Here is a 21,872-nt window from a genome sequence, read left to right as displayed (position 1 = left end):
GCACGCCCCACCACTAAACCTCAGGGGGCCCCCTTACCTGGCGTCAGTGCACAGGTGCACACCACCACCACTCTCTTGCTCATTCCCGATGGCGGAGGGAGAGTGGCTTGAATAGCCCTAAGCAGAATTCACCAAAGCAACACCCTGGACCACGTGCATACACAGAAGGCACACACAGGCAGTCTCAGACACAGGCAGCATCCTCACCCACCCCTGCGCATGAATGAGGTCAGTGTCTGGAAGTGCCTTTCCCGAAACCTGCTTCCCCCGACCCCAGCCCGCCTAGAGAAATCCACCCCTTTTTCCTCCCAGTCCTTATGAGCTACTTCAAAAAGTCCAAGGGAATGGAATGAAAAGACGCTTATTTTAGCACAAACTCTTTTGAAATCCAGGCATATTCTTTTCATGATATGCATTTTCCATGAAATTTTTAAAGACCTCACATATGCATGGATTTAAAAAAAATTCGCATGGGGGCCAGGTTGTGGCACAGCAAACTAAGCTGGTGCCTGTGACACTGGCATCTCAGATCAGAGCACCAGTTCAAGTCCCAGCTGCTCAGCTTTCAGTCCAGCTCCCTGCTAATGAGCCTGGGAAAACAGTGGAAGATGGTCCAAGTCCAGTTTAGCCCAGACCTGGACGTTGCAAAACAGCAGATAGAGGCTCACTTCCTCTCTCTCTCTTTCTCTCTCTCTCTCTCTCTCTCTCCCCTCTGCCTTTCAAATAAATAAAGTTTAAAAAAAGAAAAAGAAATGAAGTATTTTAACACCAAAATAAACTTTTTTTAAAGATTTTTATTTATTTATTTGAAAGTCAGAGTTACACAGAGAGAGGAGAGGCAGAGAGAGAGAGAGAGAGAGAGAGAGGTCTTCCATCCACTGGTTCACTCCCCAGATGGCCACAACTGTGCGGATCCAAAGTCAGGAGACAGGAACTTCTTCTGGGTCTCCCACATGGGTGCAGGGGCCCAAGGACTTGCGCCATCTTCTACTGCTTTCCCAGGCCATAGCAGAGAGCTGGATCAGAAGAGGAGCAGCCGAGATTAGAACCAGCGGCCATATGGGATGCCAGCGCCTCAGGCCAGGGCATTGACCCACTGTGCCACAGTGGGTTCCTTGTTTTGTTTTGTTTTTGTTTTTGTTTTTGACAGGCAGAGTGGACAGTGAGAGAGAGAGACAGAGAGAAAGGTCTTCCTTTTTGCCGTTGGTTCACCCTCCAATGGCCGCCACGGCTAGCGTGCTGCGGCTGGTGCACCACGCTGATCCAGTGGCAGGAGCCAGGTGCTTCTCCTGGTCTCCCATGGGGTGCAGGGCCCAAGCACCTGGGCCATCCTCCACTGCACTCCCGGGCCACAGCAGAGAGCTGGCCTGGAAGAGTGGCAACCGGGACAGAATCCGGCGCCCCGACCGGGACTAGAACCCGGTGTGCCGGCGCCGCAAGGTGGAGGATTAGCCTAGTGAGCCGCGGCACCGGCCATGGGTCCCTTGTTTTTTAATTCCATTTTCCATGACGTTTTTGAAGCACCTTCATATTTTAGACATCCTCCTCATATTTCTTGTCTCCTTCTAGTAGCTCTTGACTATGGAATAAACAGAAAAGAAATCTGTCAGTCTCCCCATCAGCTGGCAACGTATCCACAGAGGTGAGCAAAAGCATGGCCTGTTCCGAGGATGCTCCCACTTCCCTGGCATTTGCTGCCTTATACAAAGGCAGGAAGAACGTTGTGTGGCCGCTGTTCCACAGCAGTTTGCTGCACTCTGCATGCTTCATAGGCACTGAGCTACAGAAAGCAGCTCTGACCCCCAAGGATAATGGCAGCCGCAGGGAGTCAGTGGAAGGAGAAGGTCCTGGGGCTGGCACTGTGGTGTAGCGGGTAAAGCCACTGCCTGCAGTGCTGGCATCCCATACAGACGTCGGTTCAAGTCCCGGCTGCTCCACTGCTGATCCAGCTCTCTGCTGTGGCCTGGGAAAGCAGTGGAAGATGGCCCAAGTCGTTGGGGCCCTGCACCCACATGGGAGACCCAAAAGAGCTCCTGGCTTCAGATCGGTGCAGCTCCAGCCGTTGCTGCCATCTGGGGAGTGAACCAGCGGATGGAAGATCTCTCTCTCTCTCTCCCTCTCCTCTCTGTCTCTCTGTGCATAACTCTGACTTTCAGATACATAAATCTTTTTTTAAAAAAGAAGAAGGTCCTTGGGCTCAGGCTCTACTCTTAGAAGCTGTGTGATTTTTAGAAAAGCGAAGTAGCCTATCGGAGCCGATGTCCTCATCAGGGAGGCGAGAATACCGTCCACCTGGCAGTTTCATGGAGGTTGGAGAGAATCGGCAAAGGAAAAGCAACCATCTGGTGCACGGCTTGGACCAGCACATGCTGGTGTCTGAGGCCCTCACCCTCAGCCCCTCTTCCCCCAGAATCTCTGGGAGAAAGGCACTGTGGGGTTGCTTAGTGAGGTGACCTCTCTCATCTCCAGCTTTCCCTCTAGCTATTTCCTCTCTGGAATCTTCCATTCTTCTGCCACTCCCACCCTCACCCAGCTGCTGCCTACTTACGCTTCAGCTCTGACCTGGGTTTGACCCTCACCCTCTAGGGTCCTGTGGGCCCCCTTGCAAATGCCCACCTAACACTCGCTGGCTCAGCTGTTGCCTGTCAGCCTCTGGGCTGCTTCCAGCCCCACTAACATCCAAAGTCCTTGAAGGTGGAGTTGTGTCTCCAGCACACATAGCGCACAGTGCATGGATACTTGAGCCAAACGAGCAAGAAACGCGGGCAAGTGTGAAAGTCGCTGGCAGAAGGGGCGTCTGGCCTGATCCCACTGTGACACGCAGCCCTGCTGGCGATGGACTGGGAGATCTACAGTTACATTATGAAATGTAAGGGGTTAAATACCAATGTGTGCTGAGAAGCAATGAACCAAATACTGTGGATGCACTCTCCCCACGTGCGGCCAGCCAGGGACAACACAGACACGTTGAACTGACATTGTGTTCCATGATGGAGACACTGACAGACGCAAGCAAGATCGGCACATGAGCGGCATCTTGAATGGGTCACTCTACGTGGCCACTTTGGTCAGCAGCTGTGAGTGACCACTCGACACCCACCCCCAGGACTCCCTGACTATGAGAACTACACAGATAAGAAAATTCAGAGAAAACTACTTAACAGTAAGCTTGGTTGATTTTTTTCCTGCATGGTAAAGAAGTGAAAAAATACAATTGAAGCAAAATTTGATGTGTTTTTAAGAGATGCATTTAGGGGCCAGTGCTGTGGCGTAGCGGGTAAAGCCTCTGCCTGCAGTGCCAGCATCTCATATGGGCACCGGTTCAAGTCCCGGCTGCTCCACTTCAAATCCAGCTCTCTGCTATGGCCTGGGAAAGCAGTAGAAGATGGCCCAAGCCCTTAGGCCCCTGCAGCCACGTGGAAGACCCAGAGGAAGCTCCTAGATGCTGGCTTCAGATTGGCGCAGCTCAGGCTGATGCAACCATTTGGGGAATGAACCAGTGGATGAAAGACCTTTCATTCACTCTCTACCTCTCCTTCTTTCTCTGTGTAACTCTGACTTTCAAACAAATAAATATATCTCTTTTTTTTTAAATTTATTTGACAGGTAGAGTTATAGACAGTGTGAGAGAGAGAGAGAAAGGTCTTCCCTTGTTGGTTCACTCCCCAAATGGCTGCCACGGCCGGCATTGCACCGATCCGAAGCCAGGAGCCAGGTGCTTCCTCCTGGTCTCCCATGCGGGTGCAGGGGCCCAAGCACTTGGGCCATTCTCTACTGCCCTCCCAGGCCACAGCAGAGAGCTGGACTGGAAGAGGAGCAACCAGGACAGAATCCGGCGCCCACATGGGATGCCGGCGCCACAGGCGGAGGATTAACCAAGTGAGCCATGGCACCTGCCCAAATAAATCTTTTTTTTAAAAAAAAGATTTTATTTATTTGAGAGGTAGAGTTACAGACAGTGAGAGGGAGAGAAAGAGAAAAAGGTCCTCCATCCTCTGGTTCACTCCCCAAATGGCCACAATGCCCATAGTTGCAACAATCCGAAGCCAGAAGCCAGGATTCTTTTGGGTCTCCCACTCAGGTGCAGAGGCCCAAGGACTTGGGCCATCTTCTACTGCTTTCCCAGGCCATAACAGAGAGCTGGATCGGAAGTGGAGCAGCCGGGACTCAAACTAGCGCCCATATGGGATGCCAGCGCTGCAGGCAGAGGATTAACCCACTGTGCCACAGCAGCAGCCCCTCCTATGTTTATTGCAATATTCACAAAAGCTGAGATACAGAATCAGACAAGATGTCCTTGACAGGTGAATGTATTAAGAAAATGTGGTGTATATATACACAATGGAATATTAAAAAATGAAATTATGTCTTTTGCAATGGGACTGGGGGAACATTAGGATACATGAAATAAGTCAGACACAGAAGGACAAATACAGTGTGTTCTGTCTTTTAAGTGGTAGCTAAAAAATAAAGCCAATCTGAATGCAGAGTAGGGATTACTAGCAGCTGGGAAAGAGAGCAGGAAGAGGGGCTAGAGGGGGATTTCACAGTGGATACAGCTAGAAGGGATCAGCCAGTGTTCCATGGGAAGGTTCACAGGAACACGTGGGGAACTCCAAGTCTCCAAACATTAAGGCATGATAGGGGGGAATGGAGATATGAATTACCTGCCTGGATCAGTACACACTGTTGTACAAGTGTTGAAATAGTAAATAGCATACAGTACTCCATAAAAGTAGTGTTGAAATAGTAAATAGCATACAGTACTCCATAAAAATGAGCAAATATTACCTGTGTTAATAAAAATGATCAGTCTGGTAGAAGGATCAAAGTTAAAGTTTATGTAGTTGATCAAATTGAGAATTTAAATCCCCTCCCGCAAAAAAAATAAATAAAAAATAAAAAAAATAAAAAATAAAAACCAGGTGCCTGAGTTGGCTGCTCTGCAAGCCTGACTTTGGTTTTACTTTCTGCACAGGGTGAGTACATGCATGGAGATGGATTTAAGCAATGCAGATTGATGTGTCCTTACAGTCATCAATCACATTGACAACTGAGGAATATCTCATTGAATATCAAAGAACACCTAGTAACAGTTAAGAGACGTAATTATGGACCATTACATTCCCACACTCAGGTGCTCTACAAACAATGGCTCCTTCACCACTAGGACGGAAACTCACTTCTTCCTAAGGTACAATGCGTGTCTCCTTGCCATGGCTGAGGCTTTCTGGGCCACCGCAGAGGGTCACAGAAAGGTCCTGATGTCTAGGAACCAGCTGCACAGCACAGACGGCTTCCTGGCCAACTATGGCCTCTGCCATCACCAGTCACATCCCCATAGGTCCATCCAACATCTAAAAACAATAAAAATCAAACCATTCTAAATTTTAAAAACACAAGAAGCAACTTTCTAAAATTTTCTAAAATCCATTATGAGCTCCTTTGAGGAAAGTCTGTCAAAATATTAGCAAGGAGGCCCAAGACTGCCTGACCTTGGAGGAGTTCCCTGGACTGAGAGCATGTCTTTTGAGCTGTTCTGTTGGTGCTACTGACAACAGGAGGCCCAGGAACCACACCTGTGGACATCACACCATGTTCACAGACACGCGCTGGGACCTAAGATGATGACCAGATGACCAGAGGGATGCAGCCCTTGTCTCATTAGGATGCCACTCAGAGGGGCCTCTGGCAGGCTGGAGGCACAGCAGGGACAGGGGACTTGGTCAGGGGGCTCTGGGGTCTTCCCACACTGAGCCTCACTCAGTGCTGTCACAGGGAACTTCTAAAACAACCTTGTCCCCATGTAGTTTGTGGATTACACCCCAATGCCAATCTCTGTGACTGCATCATCCTCTGGAGGTTACGGAGGCCTCAGATGTGTCCTCCTCTGCCTTCAGGTCAGGAGTTTGCCACACTTACCTGGCACAATCTTTTTAAACAGCCCCAACACCAGCCCCCTTAGAGCTTGCATCCCCACTGTGGAGTGTGCCACGTGCCTCAGGGGCCTCAATGGCTCCCTGCTCCTGTGGCCAAAGTATCCCACCAATCCTTGACTTCCTGCAACCCAGGGGCCTCACATAGGTGCTGCATCACAGCCCCACTTCCAAAGTAAACAACAGGCATATTTATGGAAAAATGGCCAAGCCATTTTTACACCTTGAGTGTAAATGGCCTCAACTCTCCAGTTAAAAGACACAGACTGGCTGAATGGATTAAAAAACAAAACCCATCTATTTGCTGCCTACAAGAAACACATCTCACCAACAAAGATAGACAAAGACTGAAAGAGAAAAGATGGAAAAAGATATTCCATGCTAACAGCAACCAAAAAAGAGCTGGTGTAGCCATCCTCATATCAGACAAAGTCCACAGTAGAGGGTGTGTCCCACTTCCCAAGCCACACCATGGGTTCCAGCATCATCCAAAACTGCTGCACCTCAGCTGTTTTAACCACCAGCCATCTTCCCGGCGACCCAGAGTTCCTGCCTTCCAACTGGGCACTACTCCCCAGAAACCTACTTTATCAAGTGTCACTGCCCCGGAACACCCAGGCCTCAATTCACCTTTTCCTTTGTCTCTTGTCTTTGCTCAAGGAAGCCAGCAAATGAGCACTCCTGAAGTCAATGCCAGTTCTGGCATCTGCCCTCAATGGGAAGCCATTTCCTTCCTCAAAATTTACCCTCCCTAAACCCCCAAGGCCTGTCTGGATGTCCTCAACTCTCTAGGGCATGCAAGTCCCCATTGCACCCATGTCAGTCCCAATCAACCACCCCAGCTCTTCTTTGCACCTGCCCCCAATCAGTCCTTATGATATTTAAGCTCACAGTCACCATGCCTCTCTTTTCCCTGGGGGCTTGGGAGGGAGACCAGGGACCATGCTGTTTCATTCAGCATTGTCTCCCCAGCATCTGTCAGTGCTCAATACGAATGTCATCAAGGAATGGTGGATTGTAGGAGGCCAAGGGCAAGAGGATGGATTGCAGTGGGGGTGGACCATAGTGGCCAGCATGGCACAGAGGACAAGAAGAAAGTGAAAAACAGTCCCGTGGCTTTGCCAGGATATGGGCATCACTCATTCTGAGGTCCCCAGGAACGCAGGGGAGCAATGGGGCAGGGAGGACCTCATTCCCACCTGAGTGCAGCTCTTGAGTCTCATGCCTGAGTGAGAAGAGCCACTGTAGCCACCATTCCTCGCAGATACACAGCTCCATGCAAGGGACCCTCAGTCCAGGCCACAGCAAAGGCTGTCAGAACTCACCCGGGTTCTTTCTTGGGATGCTTCCCTTAATTACAGTGGTGCCCTTTGCATATTGCTCCAGAGTGAAAGCCACAAGAGGCCAGCCCCACGGCTCACTAGGCTAATCCTCCACCTGTGGCACCAGCACACCGGGTTCTAGTCCCAGTCGGGGCGCCGGATTCTGTCCTGGTTGCCCCTCTTCCAGGCCAGCTCTCTGCTGTGGCCAGGGAGTGCAGTGGAGGATGGCCCAGGTGCTTGGGCCCTGCACCCCATGGGAGACCAGGAAAAGCACCTGGCTCCTGGCTTTGGATCAGCGTGGTATGCCGGCCGCAGCGGCCATTGGGGGATGAACCAACGGAAAAGGAAGACCTTTCTCTCTGTCTTTCTCTCTCTCACTGTCCACTCTGCCTGTCAAAAAAAAAAGAGAAAAGAAAAAAGAAAGCCACAAGACCCTTAAAGGAAAAGTGTCCAGTTGCCTATCTCAGAGGCAGAGTGAACAGAGGGTGCTAAGGACCCTGTTACCCCCTCCATGTCAAGCATCAGCACAGGAAGCTCTGAGCCCAGCAGGGGTCCAGCCCCAGCCCTGACGATTATTAACATGCAGCTTTGTGCATGTCACCTCACCCCTCCAGTTGCCTCAGTTTCCACATCTGGAAATGGCATCAGTTATCATACCTGTCCCATAAAATTTGAGGAGTAAATGAGCCAGAATGTACCAGGGTACTTCAGAATGTTTGTGGAAAATAGTATTAAAAGATGAAGTTTATTTTGGTGCAGAAATACTTGGAAATCCATGCATGTGAGGGGTCTTCTAAACAGTCATAGAAATGCGTATTACGGAAAAACTGCATGGATTTCAAAAGTATTTTACACCAAAGTAATCTTATCCTTTAATGCCTTTTTTCCATGAGCTTTTTGTTGTTGTTGTTGTTTTTTCTTTTAAGGTTTATTTTTATTTATTTGACAGGCAGAGTTACAGAGAGAGAGGGAGAAGGAGATAGAGAGATCTTCCATCTGCTGGTTCACTTTCCAAGTGGCTGCAACAGCCTGGGCTGTGCAGGCAGAAGCCAGGACCCTCTTCCAAGTCTCCCAGATGGGTGGCGTCAGGCAGCACCTTAACACACTACACCACAATGCCGGCCCCCTCCATAAGCTTTTTGAAGTCCCTTCATTTAAAGCACCAGGAACAGCGTCCAGCTAGTGAGTGCTCGGGAAGCTTTTTCTGTCCTGCTTTGCTGCGGTTAGTACCAGCAGTTAAGTAAGAGTAGTGAAGGGAGTCGTGTTAGTGTTATCAACACAGAAGCTTACTTTGTCAATGTCATGTTTAAAGAAGAAAAGAAGCCGGTTGAGTCTTTGGGTCCCAGGACAAGGAGAAAAGGTGAAATAAAAGAACCCAAGCCAGAGAATCAGCCTTGGGAGTTTGCCAGAAAATGCAGAAGTAGCCTAAAGCAAACAGAGTATTATTCTATTTGCCAAACGAAGAAGAAAACAGTACTGAACGTGCACTGACCAGGATGAGGGGCTTTGCAACATATTTCCTAAACTGTGTGGCTCTGTGGATTCTGCAGGAGACCCCGTGTACTTGCAGCTCCCCAGGGAAATGTTTCTTTCATTCACAGATTAGTGATGACACAAGAGAGGATTTCCTTCCGCTGTCTCCGGGACACGCCCTCCACTGTAGACCTTGTCTGTGCTAAGGAATGCTAAGGACACAATGGTGTCTACTTCTGCCTGTACAGGGTTGTCACCTGTGAAACAGTGAATGGAGAAAGACGACCTTGGTGCTTTGTCTCACATGAAAGAAGAATTTCCACATGGACAAGGCAGAGAGAAAAGCAGGATTTAAGTGAAGTCAGAAACCTCTGGCCACAGTGATCAGGAAGAACCCTCAAGATGCGTGGACCCAAGCAGCTATCTTTTAAGCACACTTTTGGAGGAAAAAAGAAAAAGAAAAATGAAAAAAAGGACCACAGCTAACAACCAGTTAGAGGGCCCAGACAAGACACATCAAAAGGCCAGATTTGTGATTTTGTCTGTCCTCTCTAGCTTGCTAGTGATAAGACAAAAACAAGGGCTGGCACCGTGGCTCACTTGGTTAATCCTCCGCCTGCAGCGCCAGAATCCCATATGGGTCCTGGGTTCTAGTCCCGGTTGCTCCTCTTCCAGGCCAGCTCTCTGCTGTGGCCCGGGAAGGCAGTGGAGGATGGCCCAAGTGCTTGGGCCCTGCACCTGCATGGGAGACCAGGAGGAAGCACCTGGCTCCTGGCTTCAGATCGGCATAGCTCCAGCCGTAGCGGCCATTTGGGGGGTGAACCAACAGAAGAAAGACCTTTCTCTCTGTCTCTCCCTCTCACTGTCTGTAACTCTACCTGTCAAATAAATAAATAAATAAATCTTTTAAAAAGAAAAGACAAAAACAAACATCAGGAGCCAGCACTGTGGCTTAGCGGGTAAAGCAGTGCCGGCATCCCATATAGGTGCCGTTCAAGTCTCAGAAGCTCCACTTCTGATCCAGCTCCCTGCTAATGGCCTGGAAAAGCAGCAGAAGATGGCCTAAGTGCTTGGGCCCCTGCACCCACGTGGGAGACCCAGAAGAAGCTCCTGGCTCCTGACTCTAGCCTGGCTCAGCCCTGGCCATTGCAGTCATTTAGGGAGTCAACAAGCAGATGAAAGATCTCTATGTCCCTCCCTCTCTCTATAACCCTGCCTTAAAAATGAATAGAATAAACCTTTAAAAAAAACACCTCTAGGTACGTTTAGCCTCTACTGGAAAGCACCATTTGTTTTTGACTGGTGAGAAAAGCAGAAGAAACAGAGAAATCAAGAGAATGAATTAGTCCTAAATTTAAAGGGAAAGAACACAGGATCAAGCCCAAGAATATCACAGACATTGAGATGGAGTCATTGGAAGAAGTTCTCCCAGAGGTTCCCTCGCTCTCTTGAGCATAGCACAGGCAGGAAAGTCGAGAGAGAGTGGTCAGAGGGCAGTGGACAACAAAGGAAGGGCCCACTGCACTCCAGGTCTTTTATTCACTTCCAAAAGGGAGTGGTTATGCCATCTGATTGGCAGGTGGGCATACAGGTGAGGTCAGGTAGGGGCATGAGATCACACAGTGGGCACAGTGAAGACGTGGTCTCCAGCTCACAAATCTAATCAATTTAGTCCTATCTGCCTGCCTATATCATTAGCTCACTCTAAGGCTTCACTTTAAGGAGTAAGTACCCAGAATGGCTTTCTAACCTGTCTCCCAGGGATGGGAGTCTTCACGGAATCAGGAATCACTTCTCTGTCCATGAGAATGATCAGGCTCTGTGAGAGAGCTACATGAGGCTTATTCAAGGCAGATTATATGTGACCCAGGCCCAGGAGACACAAGCCCAGTGACTTTTAAGGAGTCCTAGGAAGTGTTCCAAAGTGGTCACATCTTAGACTGTAGGTTTCCTTGACAGTAAGTCTTCATTTATCACAACATAATGAGCAAACATGGATTTTGCCCAAAGGCAGGCTTCAGGTACCTGGGGCCGAATTTCTCACAGGTTGCAAATGACTGTTTTTTTAGAGCATAGTTGATTACAATCATCTTCAGAGACAGAGTATGCTGAAAAGCAGGCTACTGATGAATTTTAAGAAAGATATTTCTGGATACAGATATAAGACAGAATGTAGAGACAAAAAAAAAATTGCACAAGGTTGTTCCAGGCGAAAACCGATCATGTGTTGCACAGGTCCCAAGTTGAACGGACCTGGCTGGACAAGATTAATTGCTCTGCGGGTGACCTCCTCAGAGGGATCTTGCAAGTGTTCCTCTGGATGCTTCGCTAGCTCCTTGGGGACAGTTTGTTCTTAACAACAATGGCACAGAATGAAGTGTTCCACAAAGACCACAGCAGGAAAACCACGGGCCCTCCTCCAACTTCCAAACAGAGCGCTGCAGAGAGGAACATACCGTCCTCTGTTGGCAGAGATAACTTGTTTATTGCCTGTCCCTACTTTTCTCTTAGAAATGACTTTCTGAATTCTCTCAAGCTGTTCACACAAGAACTGGTAATCGCATACATTTCTGCCTTCACCTGGAAAGGAAAACTACATTATTTCAAAAACTGAGTTATCATTAACAGTACTGTGGGACTTTGTCAAAGCCTTCTGGCTTTGTCTCCAACCCATGGCACCAAGGTCCTGAGGTCACCCGGTCACGTTCTTCCAGCCCTGCGCCTGGCCCAGGCCTTCCCTCAGAGCTGTGGCCGAGACTGGCTGCAGAGTCCCCCAGGGGTCTCCCTACAACTTTCTGAGACATGAACCAGTCTAAGATGTTCCCCGCCCAGTCTTCTTTCCTCCAGTCCCTCTCTCCTCCAAAGGGGTTTGTCCTGCACCATGCTAGACAGCCAAGCTTATTTATCCCTGGAGAGCATTGCCCTCACTGTACCCCATGGCTGCTTCTCCCTAAAATAGACAACACCATCCTACCTTTGCAACAGAGATCATTATACTCATGAATGCACTGTTGAATTCAAATATTCACTTGTTAGATGGAATCACTGGATGTTGGAACCCAAGAGAGAGAGAGAGACAAATAGAGACAGAGGAGGAAAGTAAGCTGCCTTGAGTATTGTAGAGACAGCAACTTCAGAGAGACTGGAGTCTCTACAACTTAGGAGCTGGGAGGAAGGGGCCTGGAGAAACTCTGGACCCTGGGAAGGGAGCACAGGGCTGGGTTCTGGGCTGTGAGGACGCTGGCTCCCAAGTATGAGAGAACAGCACACTGGATTTGTCCACTGCTGCAAAAGGACACTCACTGACCACTCTGTGCATGAAGGGGCGGCCCCCAGGGCCAGGAAGGCGACAGGTGGAGCAAGGTCCTGTTCTCCCTCTGACTCTCAGTCTCCCTGTGGGCAGAGACTCAGGGAAGAGATGCCAGCTGGCCCAGCGGAGTGTCCTGTGATAAAGTCTAGCCTTGGGCTGATCCACTGGATAGGAGTGGGAGGAGAGAGTAGGTAAGTGGCTCCCTCCACTAGGAGCTTCCTTCAGAGGTAACCATTGCTCCAGTACACAGGGGCGCTGTGAGCCCTTAGCAGCCAATATTCACAGCAACTAGGGAGAGAGAGGGTCCAGCAGCCTGGCCCAGGGAATCTGGGGAAGCCACCAACAGTCTTCTAATGACGGCATTTGAAGCAGGGAAGTGAGTGGGATCATGGAAGAAGCAAGCAGAGGAAGTAGGCACAGAATCAAGCCCTGAGAAGCTCTGCCTCTTAGATGTTGAGTAAAGGAGAAGCCAGGAGTGAGAGGGATCCTGACCAACAGTGGAGTGGGTCTTCCAGCCAGAACCATACCTAGCTAATCAGACTCAGTGGCCTTTTAAAGTGTCCCGGAGTGGTCCCTGGGCTTTCTTTCCTCAAGAAAGACCTCTGGGTCTCCCACATGGGAGACCCAAGGACTTGAGCCATCTTCCACTGTTTTCCCAGAGCATAGCAGAGAGCTGGATTGGAAATGGAGCGGTTGAGACTCGAAACAGTTTTTACCTGCTGTGCCACAGCGCTGGCCCCAGAACTCCCTTTGTAAAGTGGCAAGCCGAATTATCTAGGATCCCACTGGTCCAGCTTCCCTCTGGGATGGCACTTGTTGATGTGGAGAAAGAAACAAGTGCCAAGAGGCATTCATTTTTAAAACAGAACTTTTACCTCCTTGGGACTCAACTGAAACCCAGAAAGTAGGAAAGAACATTCCTGCTGAGTTCTGTAGTTATGGGTGTCTCATGACAAACACGTGAGACCTGGTGCTGTGGTGTGGTGACCCCACCCTTTATCATTCAAACGGGGGCATTTGAGGTTGGGAGGGAGCTCTGTTGATAAGCACATTGGTACAGTAAGTGGGCCCTCATCTGCCTCTTGAAATCCTGAGTCACAATCTTCACGCCCAACCCAGCCCTCTCTACATCATAGGATGTGTGCCACCTCAAGGGGAAAACTCCAAACTGGAGCTAAGTGCATGGGATGTTTTGCAGGGAGTGCTCCTGGGATCACTTCCGTTAGAAGGGGATGGAGAGAAGCAAGATCGGGCAGCCAGAGAAGGCAAGCTCCAACTCAGTACCAGCAAAAGCCCCGTGTGGAATTGCTAAGGCTGAGAAAGCCTTTCAAGGCTGCTACCAGCACAGTGGAAGCGAGGGGGCAAGGTGTTGACCCGTCCCTAGATGCAAGATGCCCCGGGACGGACGTATGACCTTGAGCCTAGGGAGGGCTGCATGACCGAGGGCCGTGGGCCTGCAGAGCTTCCAGCAGCTGGGGAAAACAAACACTTCAGTTCAGAAGGGAGACGTGGCCACGGGTCTTGCAATCTTTACAAACCCCCATGGGAGCTGTAGAGAGAGCGCACAGCTCCCACCACCGCTCGCCTGAGTCACGCTGTGCTTTAGTGAGATGCCACCCGGGTCCACACCCACACTGAAGACCACAGGTGCCATCCTGGGAAGGCCACATCTCCGACTGCACTGGAGGTCAGACCACAGGGATGCCTGTGGGAGCAAGCACAACCCAGCACCACCAGGCCTAGAGAGGGCAGTTACTGTGAGTATAAGCCATGGTGTGAGGCCACTGCCAACAGGGGGAGTCCAGACAAGCCTGGAATGTGCAGCATGGAAGTCTGGCAGAGCCCTTGCATGGCCTGAACCAACCCAGCAGGACAGGGTCAGGGCCTCCAAGGGAACATGGGATTTCCCGAGATGCTCACAGCCTTTGTGACAGCAAAGGTGGAGTCTACAGGTAGAGGGCAACCACGAGCTTCTCTGGGAAGCTTCGGGGGATGCAGGCCCACAGGTCTCATCCAGAGTCCAGGAAAGGACAGGGCCGGCAGCCCCCTCCGTGGTGAGCCTCCCCTAGCAGCCCAAATCACTCTGTAGCATTGGGACAGCAATTGGCAGGGGAAAAAGCCAGCATCCAAGCAGGAAGATAAAATGCTGATTCCAGAAGGGCAGAAGGAGAACTCGGTGGTAGTGCAGAGTGAAATCTGACCAGGGGCTGGGTCAGGAGCCAGGGGAAAGCACGAGGGGTCCCCGCAGAGGGCTCAGGGCGAGAGAGCCAGGACCACAGAATCCGGCAAGAGGGAGGGAGCTGAGAAGGGGGTGGCGACTTCCTCTCTAGGGCTCCCTGAGCAAGATGGTCTCACACATCCTGACCCTGGCCCTCAGGATGTGCCCCAACACAAGCTGTTGACACATTTCACATTTATTTAGTGCCTTCTGTATTTTCGCTGACTCTCAAAGTCACATGAAAATAACTGATGCTTGGTAGATTTACGTAATTCTTATCTAAAACCATCAAGTTCGTACGTCAGAGAGAGGATGTGAGCCCATCTGATTCCCCACACAGCTCCACCTGCATCCAGACCATGCTGTCTCTCAGAAAAACACGGCCAACTATCCCAAAAGTCAGAGCCTGTTTCCCTAGAGTCTACATGTTGCAGAGGCCCAGGGGGCTAGGGCTAACAGAAACCTCCAAAGTCAGTACGGAATTAGTTGGTGATGTCTTTGAGACGAACAAATATCACCTCCAAACATAGCAATGGCTGTTATTCTGCTTTAAAACATTCAGCTTTTGGAGCTGGCACTGTGGCATAGCAGGTAAAGCTGCCACCTGCAGTGCCGGCATCCCATATGGGCACTGGTTCAAATCCCAGCTGCTCCACTTCCGATCCAGCGCTCTGCTATGGCCTGGGAAAGCAGTAGAAGATGGCCCAAGTCCTTGGACCCCTGCACCTGCGTGGGAGACCCGAGGAATCTCCTGGCTCCTGGCTTCATATCAGCACAGCTCTGGCCGTTGCGGCCAATTGTGGAGTGAACCAGCGGATGGAAGACCTCTCTCTCTCTCTCTCTCTCTCTCTCTCTCTCTGCCTCTCCTTCTCTCTCTGTGTAACTCTGACTTCTGACTTTCAAGCAAAATAAATAAATCTTTAAAAAAAAAAAAGTTCAGCTTTCTTGTAGAAGTCATCGCTTAAAATTACACTGAGTCTGTCTTTGCCTTTGAAAGAATTCCCCGTGGTTTTTTCCATTGATATTCTTACTTTCTTTTCCTCCCTTTTCCTATTCCTGACATTATCAAAAAAAAGGGGGGGGGGCGGAGAGCATGGCTATTTATTAGTGCCAGGTTTAATGGAAAAAGTATTTGGGAATTTCTGGGGTTTTCCTCAAATGGAGATTTTCTTTAATCAATCCATGATGTCACAAATAATAATTATTGATAATACTGTTTACTTTATTTTTTTTTATTTTTTTTTTTATTTTTTTTGACAGGCATAGTGGACAGTGAGAGAGAGAGAGACAGAGAGAAAGGTCTTCCTTTTGCCATTGGTTCACCCTCCAATGGCCACCGCGGCCGGCGCGCTGCGGCCGGCGCACCGCACTGATCCGATGGCAGGAGCCAGGAGCCAGGTGCTTTTCCTGGTCTCCCATGGGGTGCAGGGCCCAAGCACATGGGCCATCCTCCACTGCACTCCCTGGCCACAGCAGAGAGCTGGCCTGGAAGAGGGGCAACCGGGACAGAATCCGGCACCCCGACTGGGACTAGAACCCGGTGTGCCGGCGCCGCTAGGCGGAGGATTAGCCTAGTGAGCCGCGGCGCCGGCCGATAATACTGTTTTCTAGAAATACAAAAGCATATTCAGTTTATTCAAAGTATATTCTAGCAATGCAAAAGTAAAAATATCACATTTCTGTTTAACCTTTCTAGTGATGAAAAGGTAATTTGAAAGGTTAATTTCAACTCAACGCAGTAAACAATTGAGCTACTGATCAACAACTTAATTCTTTTTAGAGCATGTTTCCAAATTGTGGAAATCAGTAAGTTCCTAGGTTCATCTTTCTGCCTTCTTTCAGGAACACTTGGACACAGGAAACTGTGGCTCTGATCTAGAATGGTGATGCTATTGAGAAGAGCAATCAGGCTTCCATCAAGCTTCGACAACCTTTCTTGGAGTGGGTGAGAACAACACACTCTGGTGAGGTCCTGGCTGACTGGTTTGTGACCATCACAGAAGCTGGAAAACCTGGGAGGAGACCATCTAGAAGTCTACTACACACAGGGACAAAAACTGAGCCCCCTACCATCCGCAGTTCTGAATATTGAATGAAACTGATGTTTCCTCATACCCATGTAGGCATCCCTCTACCTAGAGACTGCCTTAGCCTCAATGCTAACAAGAGAGGGGTGCTAGCTCTCCTACAGAAGCTGTTGAACCAATTACACGTGTACTTAGCCTTCACCCAGTGGGACTCTTGCTTCCCCATGGTGGACTCCAGTGTCAATGCCAAGGAAGCCTGGCACCAAAGACCCTGGTAGAACAGTCGGCTTTCAGCACTATTACAAAGCACCTGAGGCAGGCTAACTTTATAAAGAAAATGGGCTTATCTGGGTTCACAGTTCTGGAGATGCAAAGTTGAGGGGCTGCATCTGGTAATGGCCTCTTGCCAGCAGGACACCCATCACCACATGGTAAGAAACTGGGAACACACATGGGCATTTCTCTTCTAGTCTTTATCCCTATTCTTATAAAACTACTAGGATTCAATCATGGTGCGCCACCCTCCTGGCCCAATCACCTCCCAAAGGCCCACCTCTCAGCTCCATGGTATGGTTGGGTTTTCATCATTTTCATATCTTGCAATGAGGATTAAGTTCCAACACATGAAATTTTGGCGGATGCTCAAGCCATAGAACCCAATATTGAAAGTTGAAATCTACAGCACACTTTCCACAGGAAAATAATAAATAATAGAGTTATGCCAAGAGTTTCATAGCCCTGACCATGTGCTGAACATTTTTCTAAACACGTTTCATGAATTAACTCACCTACTCTTCACAACACACTTGCGAGATAGCTGCAATTATCATTCCCATGTTGCACACAAAGAAGCTGAGATGTAGAAGGGATACCATTTTCCTCAGGGTGTACCTCGAATAGGGAACTGATGGCCTTTGATCTTTCAAAAGTCTTCACTAGATTGTAAGCAGATAGGTAACAAGAATATGGCACCAAAGGAATCTTAGACACCATGTGCTCCATCAACCTCTAGCTTTATCTCACTTACACAAAATTCTGTTTTTAATCTAAGGTGTCTACAAGATCTAGCCATTTTGAAACCCGATGATTACCAGATTATTGGTAAGATTTTGTTAGCATCAAAATTATTTTCCACATTGAGCCCTATAAGGGAGCAACACATTTCACTTATGTTTTAAGTTAGTGACTAAGGAATCATTTCCACTCTTTTTTTTAAGGTTTTATTTATTTATTTGAGAGAGAGAGTTACAGTGAGAGGGAGAGAGAGAGAGAGAAAGGCCTTCCTTCCATTGGTTCACTCCCCAAATGGCAGTCATGGCCGGAGCCACGCTGATCCGAAGCCAGGAAGCAGGTGCTTCTTCCCGGTCTCCCAAGAGAGTGCAGGGGCCCAAGGACTTGGGCCACCTTCTACTGCTTTCCCAGGCCATAGCAGAGAGCTGGATGGGAAGAGGAGCAGCTGGGACTAGAATCGGCACCCACATGGGACGCTGGCACCACAGGCGGAGGATTAACCTACTGTGCCACAGCACCAGCCCCTCCACTCTTTTAGAGGCATCGGAAGAGGTGCTCGGCTCCTGAGAGGATCTGTAGATGGTTCTTGGCACTAAGCCAAAGCAATCCCAAGTTTCCCTTTTCCTGGGACTGAAGGGAGTGGCCGTGAGCCGCCATAAAAGTGGCCTTGATGAAATAGAAAAACAGGAACTTAAGACATTGAAGGGAGCGGCCATGAGCCGCCATAAAAGTGGCCTTGATGAAATAGAAAAACAGGAACTTAAGACAAACAGTTTCAGAAACAGCCATGGGAAACCCCCTCCCCCCGTCATACCCTTTCAACCTAGTACTTTTCCACTGACCATACTTCCCTACTGCTTTCAAACTGCCATATTAGGTCAATTGCTGAGAACTATCCAATGAGCTATTTACACCAAGTAGAATGTTAATTTATGGTAATTGTGTGGTTTTTCGCTTTAAATACTGCGTGTAATCAGGGCACGGGGCTCCTCTCTTTCCCGCTGCATGCGGCAGCAGAGGGCCCATTTGCGCAAATGAAATAAAACTGCCTCTTGCTTTTTGCATCGCCTGGTCTGGAGTCTGTGTTTCTGGGGTCGTCACAAAAGGGCAACACTTTTGGGGTCCTTCAGGACAATTTGGTGTTCCATTTGACAGTCTCATCAAGTTCCATAGTGTCCCTGGATCTTTGGAGTGGATCCAATATCTTATTCACACTGCCAGGTTGACCCTGAGAGGTCTTTCTGTATAGAGGAGTTGAGGGTAGGGGAGAATACTGAAGACAAAAGGCACATTGTTAATATAGATGGAGCCAAGCCTAGGGTATGGGTGTAAATAACAACAATCATAAAATCAGAATAATTTTAACAGCAATCCAGCAAGTACCCTCATGGAGAACAGGGTAAGGTGTCCCAAGAGCAGAACAGGAGACCACAAAACTCCTCCACAGCAGAGACATCCCTTGACTTCATTAGATTTTTATTACTCTTATTGAAATACCCAAGAGGAACTTCTTGGAAAGGAAAGGGTTTATTTCAGATTGCAGTTTGTAGGTTCACAGTTCAGTATCAAGCTTCCCAATTAGTCTAGCATTTGGCAGAGCTGTCCTTAGCAGAATAGGGCCAGAAAGCAGAGAGAAACTAGGCTGAACTCAGCTTAAATAACCAACCGCCTCACAAGAACTATTCCCGAAAGCAAGACTCCAGTGACCTAAAGATCTCCCTTCATACCTATCTCTCATCACCATAATTAGACCAAGTCTCCACCCTTCATCCATCAACCCTTAAAATAGGACTTCAGGGGCTGGCGCTGTGGTGCAGTGGGTTAATTCTTCACCTGCGGCGCCAGCATCCCATATTAGTGCCAGTTCAAGTCCCAGCTGCTCCACTTCCGATCCAGCTCTCTGCCATGGCCTGGGAAAGCAGTAGAAGATGGCCCAAGTCCTTGGGCCCCTGCACCCACATGGGAGATCAGGAAGAAGCTCCTGGCTCCTGGCTTCGGATCAGCTCAGCTCCTGCCGTTGTGGCCATTTGAGGAGTGAACCAGCAGATGGAAGACCTTTCTCTCTGTCTCTCCCTCTCACTGTCTGTAAATCTATCTATCAAATAAATAAATAAAATATTTAAAAAAAAATAAGACTTCAGAGTTTAAGCAGCTGCATGAGTTTGGAGAGCCAAGGTTACTCAATCCACAAAAGTCTCCAAGGGTTACCGAGGAATTGGGTCATGAAGAATAAATAAGAGTTTCCTAGGTGACAAAAGAGGAAAGGATATTCCATGCTACTAGAAGAGCAGAAGACAAATAAATGGGGGCAAAGCCAGGAACAATGCTTAAAGGTAGGCAGGAGTCAGAGATGAAATCCTCAGAGCCTGCTAGACTACGTGGACTTTATCCTGGAGGCTAGCTGAATCCAACTGAACAATGTTGACAGGGAAGTGAAGTGATGCATTTACACTTTAGAAAACTCCTTGGGGATTTGATGGGGGATGTGTGCAGAACCGAGCCAAGAATGAGAGCAGGAAATCAGGGAGCAGAGGATGGCAAGGTTTCAGGGGAAGAGGCAGAGGGGAGATGAATTCCAAATGACACAACAGGCGGACTCTACAGGACATGGTGAGGGACTGCCCTTGAGGGAGAAAATGAAACATCTGGAATGATTTTTTCTTGTCTTGATTATATATCATGGTAACAATAATGGAAAAGGTTCATGTAGGAGGGAGAGTAAGTTTGTGTGAAGATTAATCAAATTTTGAACTTGGTGCATGTGAAATATTTGCACAGTATTTGGAAAGGGATATGGATATATGGGTCTGAAGCTCATGTTAGAAACAATGTTGTGACTCATAAATACATGAAATTTCCAGCAACAGAAGAAGATGACAAACAAAACAGGAATGTTGAAAATAAGATAGGCCCTACAAAGAGCTCTAAAGAACAACATTTAAATTAAGGGTCTCAAACTTTCAGTGATCACAAACTCAAAGAAGGCACATCTCCAGTTCTGATAAAGTGCACACTTACACAAAAATGTGCCTATGGCTTTAGGAAAAGGCACAGATCTCTTGAAGTTCATCAGCTTAAAATACCCAGACTAAAGTGAGACTAGGACACACTGAAGAAAGAATAGCCAGAAATATTAGAAAAGAGTTGCCATGGGGCCGGCGCCACGGCTCACTAGGCTAATCCTCCGCCTGCAGCGCCAGAACCCCGGGTTCTAGTCCCAGTCAGGGCGCCAGATTCTGTCCCGGTTGCTCTTCTTCCAGTCCAGCTCTCTGCTGTGGCCCGGGAGGGCAGTGGAGGATGGCCCAAGTGTTTGGGCCCTGTACCCACATGGGAGACCAGGAGGAAGCACCTGGCTCTTGGCTTCAGATCGGCGCAGCGCGCCAGCCGCAACGCGCCGGCCATAGCGGCCACTTGGTGGGGGTGAACCAACAGAAAAAGGAAGACCTTTCTCTCTGTCTCTCTCTCACTGTCTAACTCTGCCTGTCAAAAAAAAAAAAAGGCAAAGAAAAAAAAGAGAGTTGCGAGAAAAGGGCTACTGTGGGATGGAGAATAAGTATGACTGACAGGAAGTAAGCAAGAAGAAAATTAGAGTGCCAGACCCCATAGGACCTCACATACCAGGGGAAGAATTTTGGACTGATCGTAAGAGAAATACACACATTGAAAAGTTTATGGGAAGGGCTGGTGCTATGGCGTAGAAGTGAAAGCCGCCACCTGCAGTGCCGACATCCCATATGGATGCCAGTTCAAGACCCGGCTGCTCCATTTCTTATCCAGCTCTCTGCTATGGCCTGGGAAAGCAGTAGAAGATGGCCCAAGTTCTTGGGTCCCTGCACCCACGTGGGAGACCCAGAAGAAGCTCCTGGCTCCTGGCTCCTGGCTTTGAATCAGCACAGGTCCAGCCGTTGCAGCCAATTGGGGAGTGAACGAGCAGATGGAAGACCTCTCTCCCTCTCTGCCTCTCCTTCTCTCTCTGTGTATCTCTGACTTTCAAGTAAATAAATAAATCTTTAAAAAAAATAGAAAAGTTCAGGGGTGATTTTTGTTGTCTGCTGGATGATGAGCAGAAAACAACATGGCACATCATGACCGTTGGGGTGCGTTCACGGGGAGCACACACACAATGCACACTGAATAACCAATCGCTGTCTCCCCCCTCATTGACATTGCTTATTCTCTTTCTTGTCATCACTTCAGATAGTCTACATAGCAAGGAATGCAAGGACACCATGGTGCCCTACTTCTATTTTCAAAGGACAAAGAATTCCCTGACCCAGGAAGCTGGGAGGAGTATTTTGAGACATTCCTGGCAGGGAAAGGTGAGCCCCAGGGAGGGAGCCAGTCTTCCGTGTCTGCATAAAAGTCTCCTGTAAAATTCTCCCCAGGACAGAGTCCGATCAACTGGGAGGGGAGGAGTAGAGGCAACATCCTGTGAGATGTGGCACAGCCCTGGCTGCCTGTCATCTGCAGTCAGTACATTTATATCCTGTGGCAATGCATCTGCTGAACAAAGTCCAAACAGTGCTGTGGGGAAGCCAGCAACTGTAAGAGAAGCTCCCAAGTCTTAAGTCTAGG

At 48.8% G+C, this 21,872-nt stretch overlaps 1 long non-coding RNA gene across 1 annotated transcript in view; it reads right to left on the bottom strand.

Annotated features, from left to right (window-relative positions):
• Window positions 1-5,258: 5,258 nt before the first annotated feature.
• LOC103346696 (uncharacterized) overlaps window positions 5,259-21,872 on the bottom strand; it is a 166,359-nt gene continuing 149,745 nt past the window's right edge. The window contains exon 6 of the long non-coding RNA XR_016230151.1: window positions 5,259-5,357. This is a non-coding gene — a long non-coding RNA (uncharacterized LOC103346696). The remainder of the gene's footprint in view (window positions 5,358-21,872) is intronic.

Source organism: Oryctolagus cuniculus, chromosome 2, assembly GCF_051225735.1.
Source record: "Oryctolagus cuniculus isolate XC-2025 breed Fujian yellow rabbit chromosome 2, ASM5122573v1, whole genome shotgun sequence".
In the NCBI taxonomy this organism is placed as follows: domain Eukaryota; kingdom Metazoa; phylum Chordata; class Mammalia; order Lagomorpha; family Leporidae; genus Oryctolagus; species Oryctolagus cuniculus.
The sequence above is the reverse complement of the archived record's forward strand: the minus strand, read 5'-3'. Positions and strand labels throughout refer to the sequence as shown.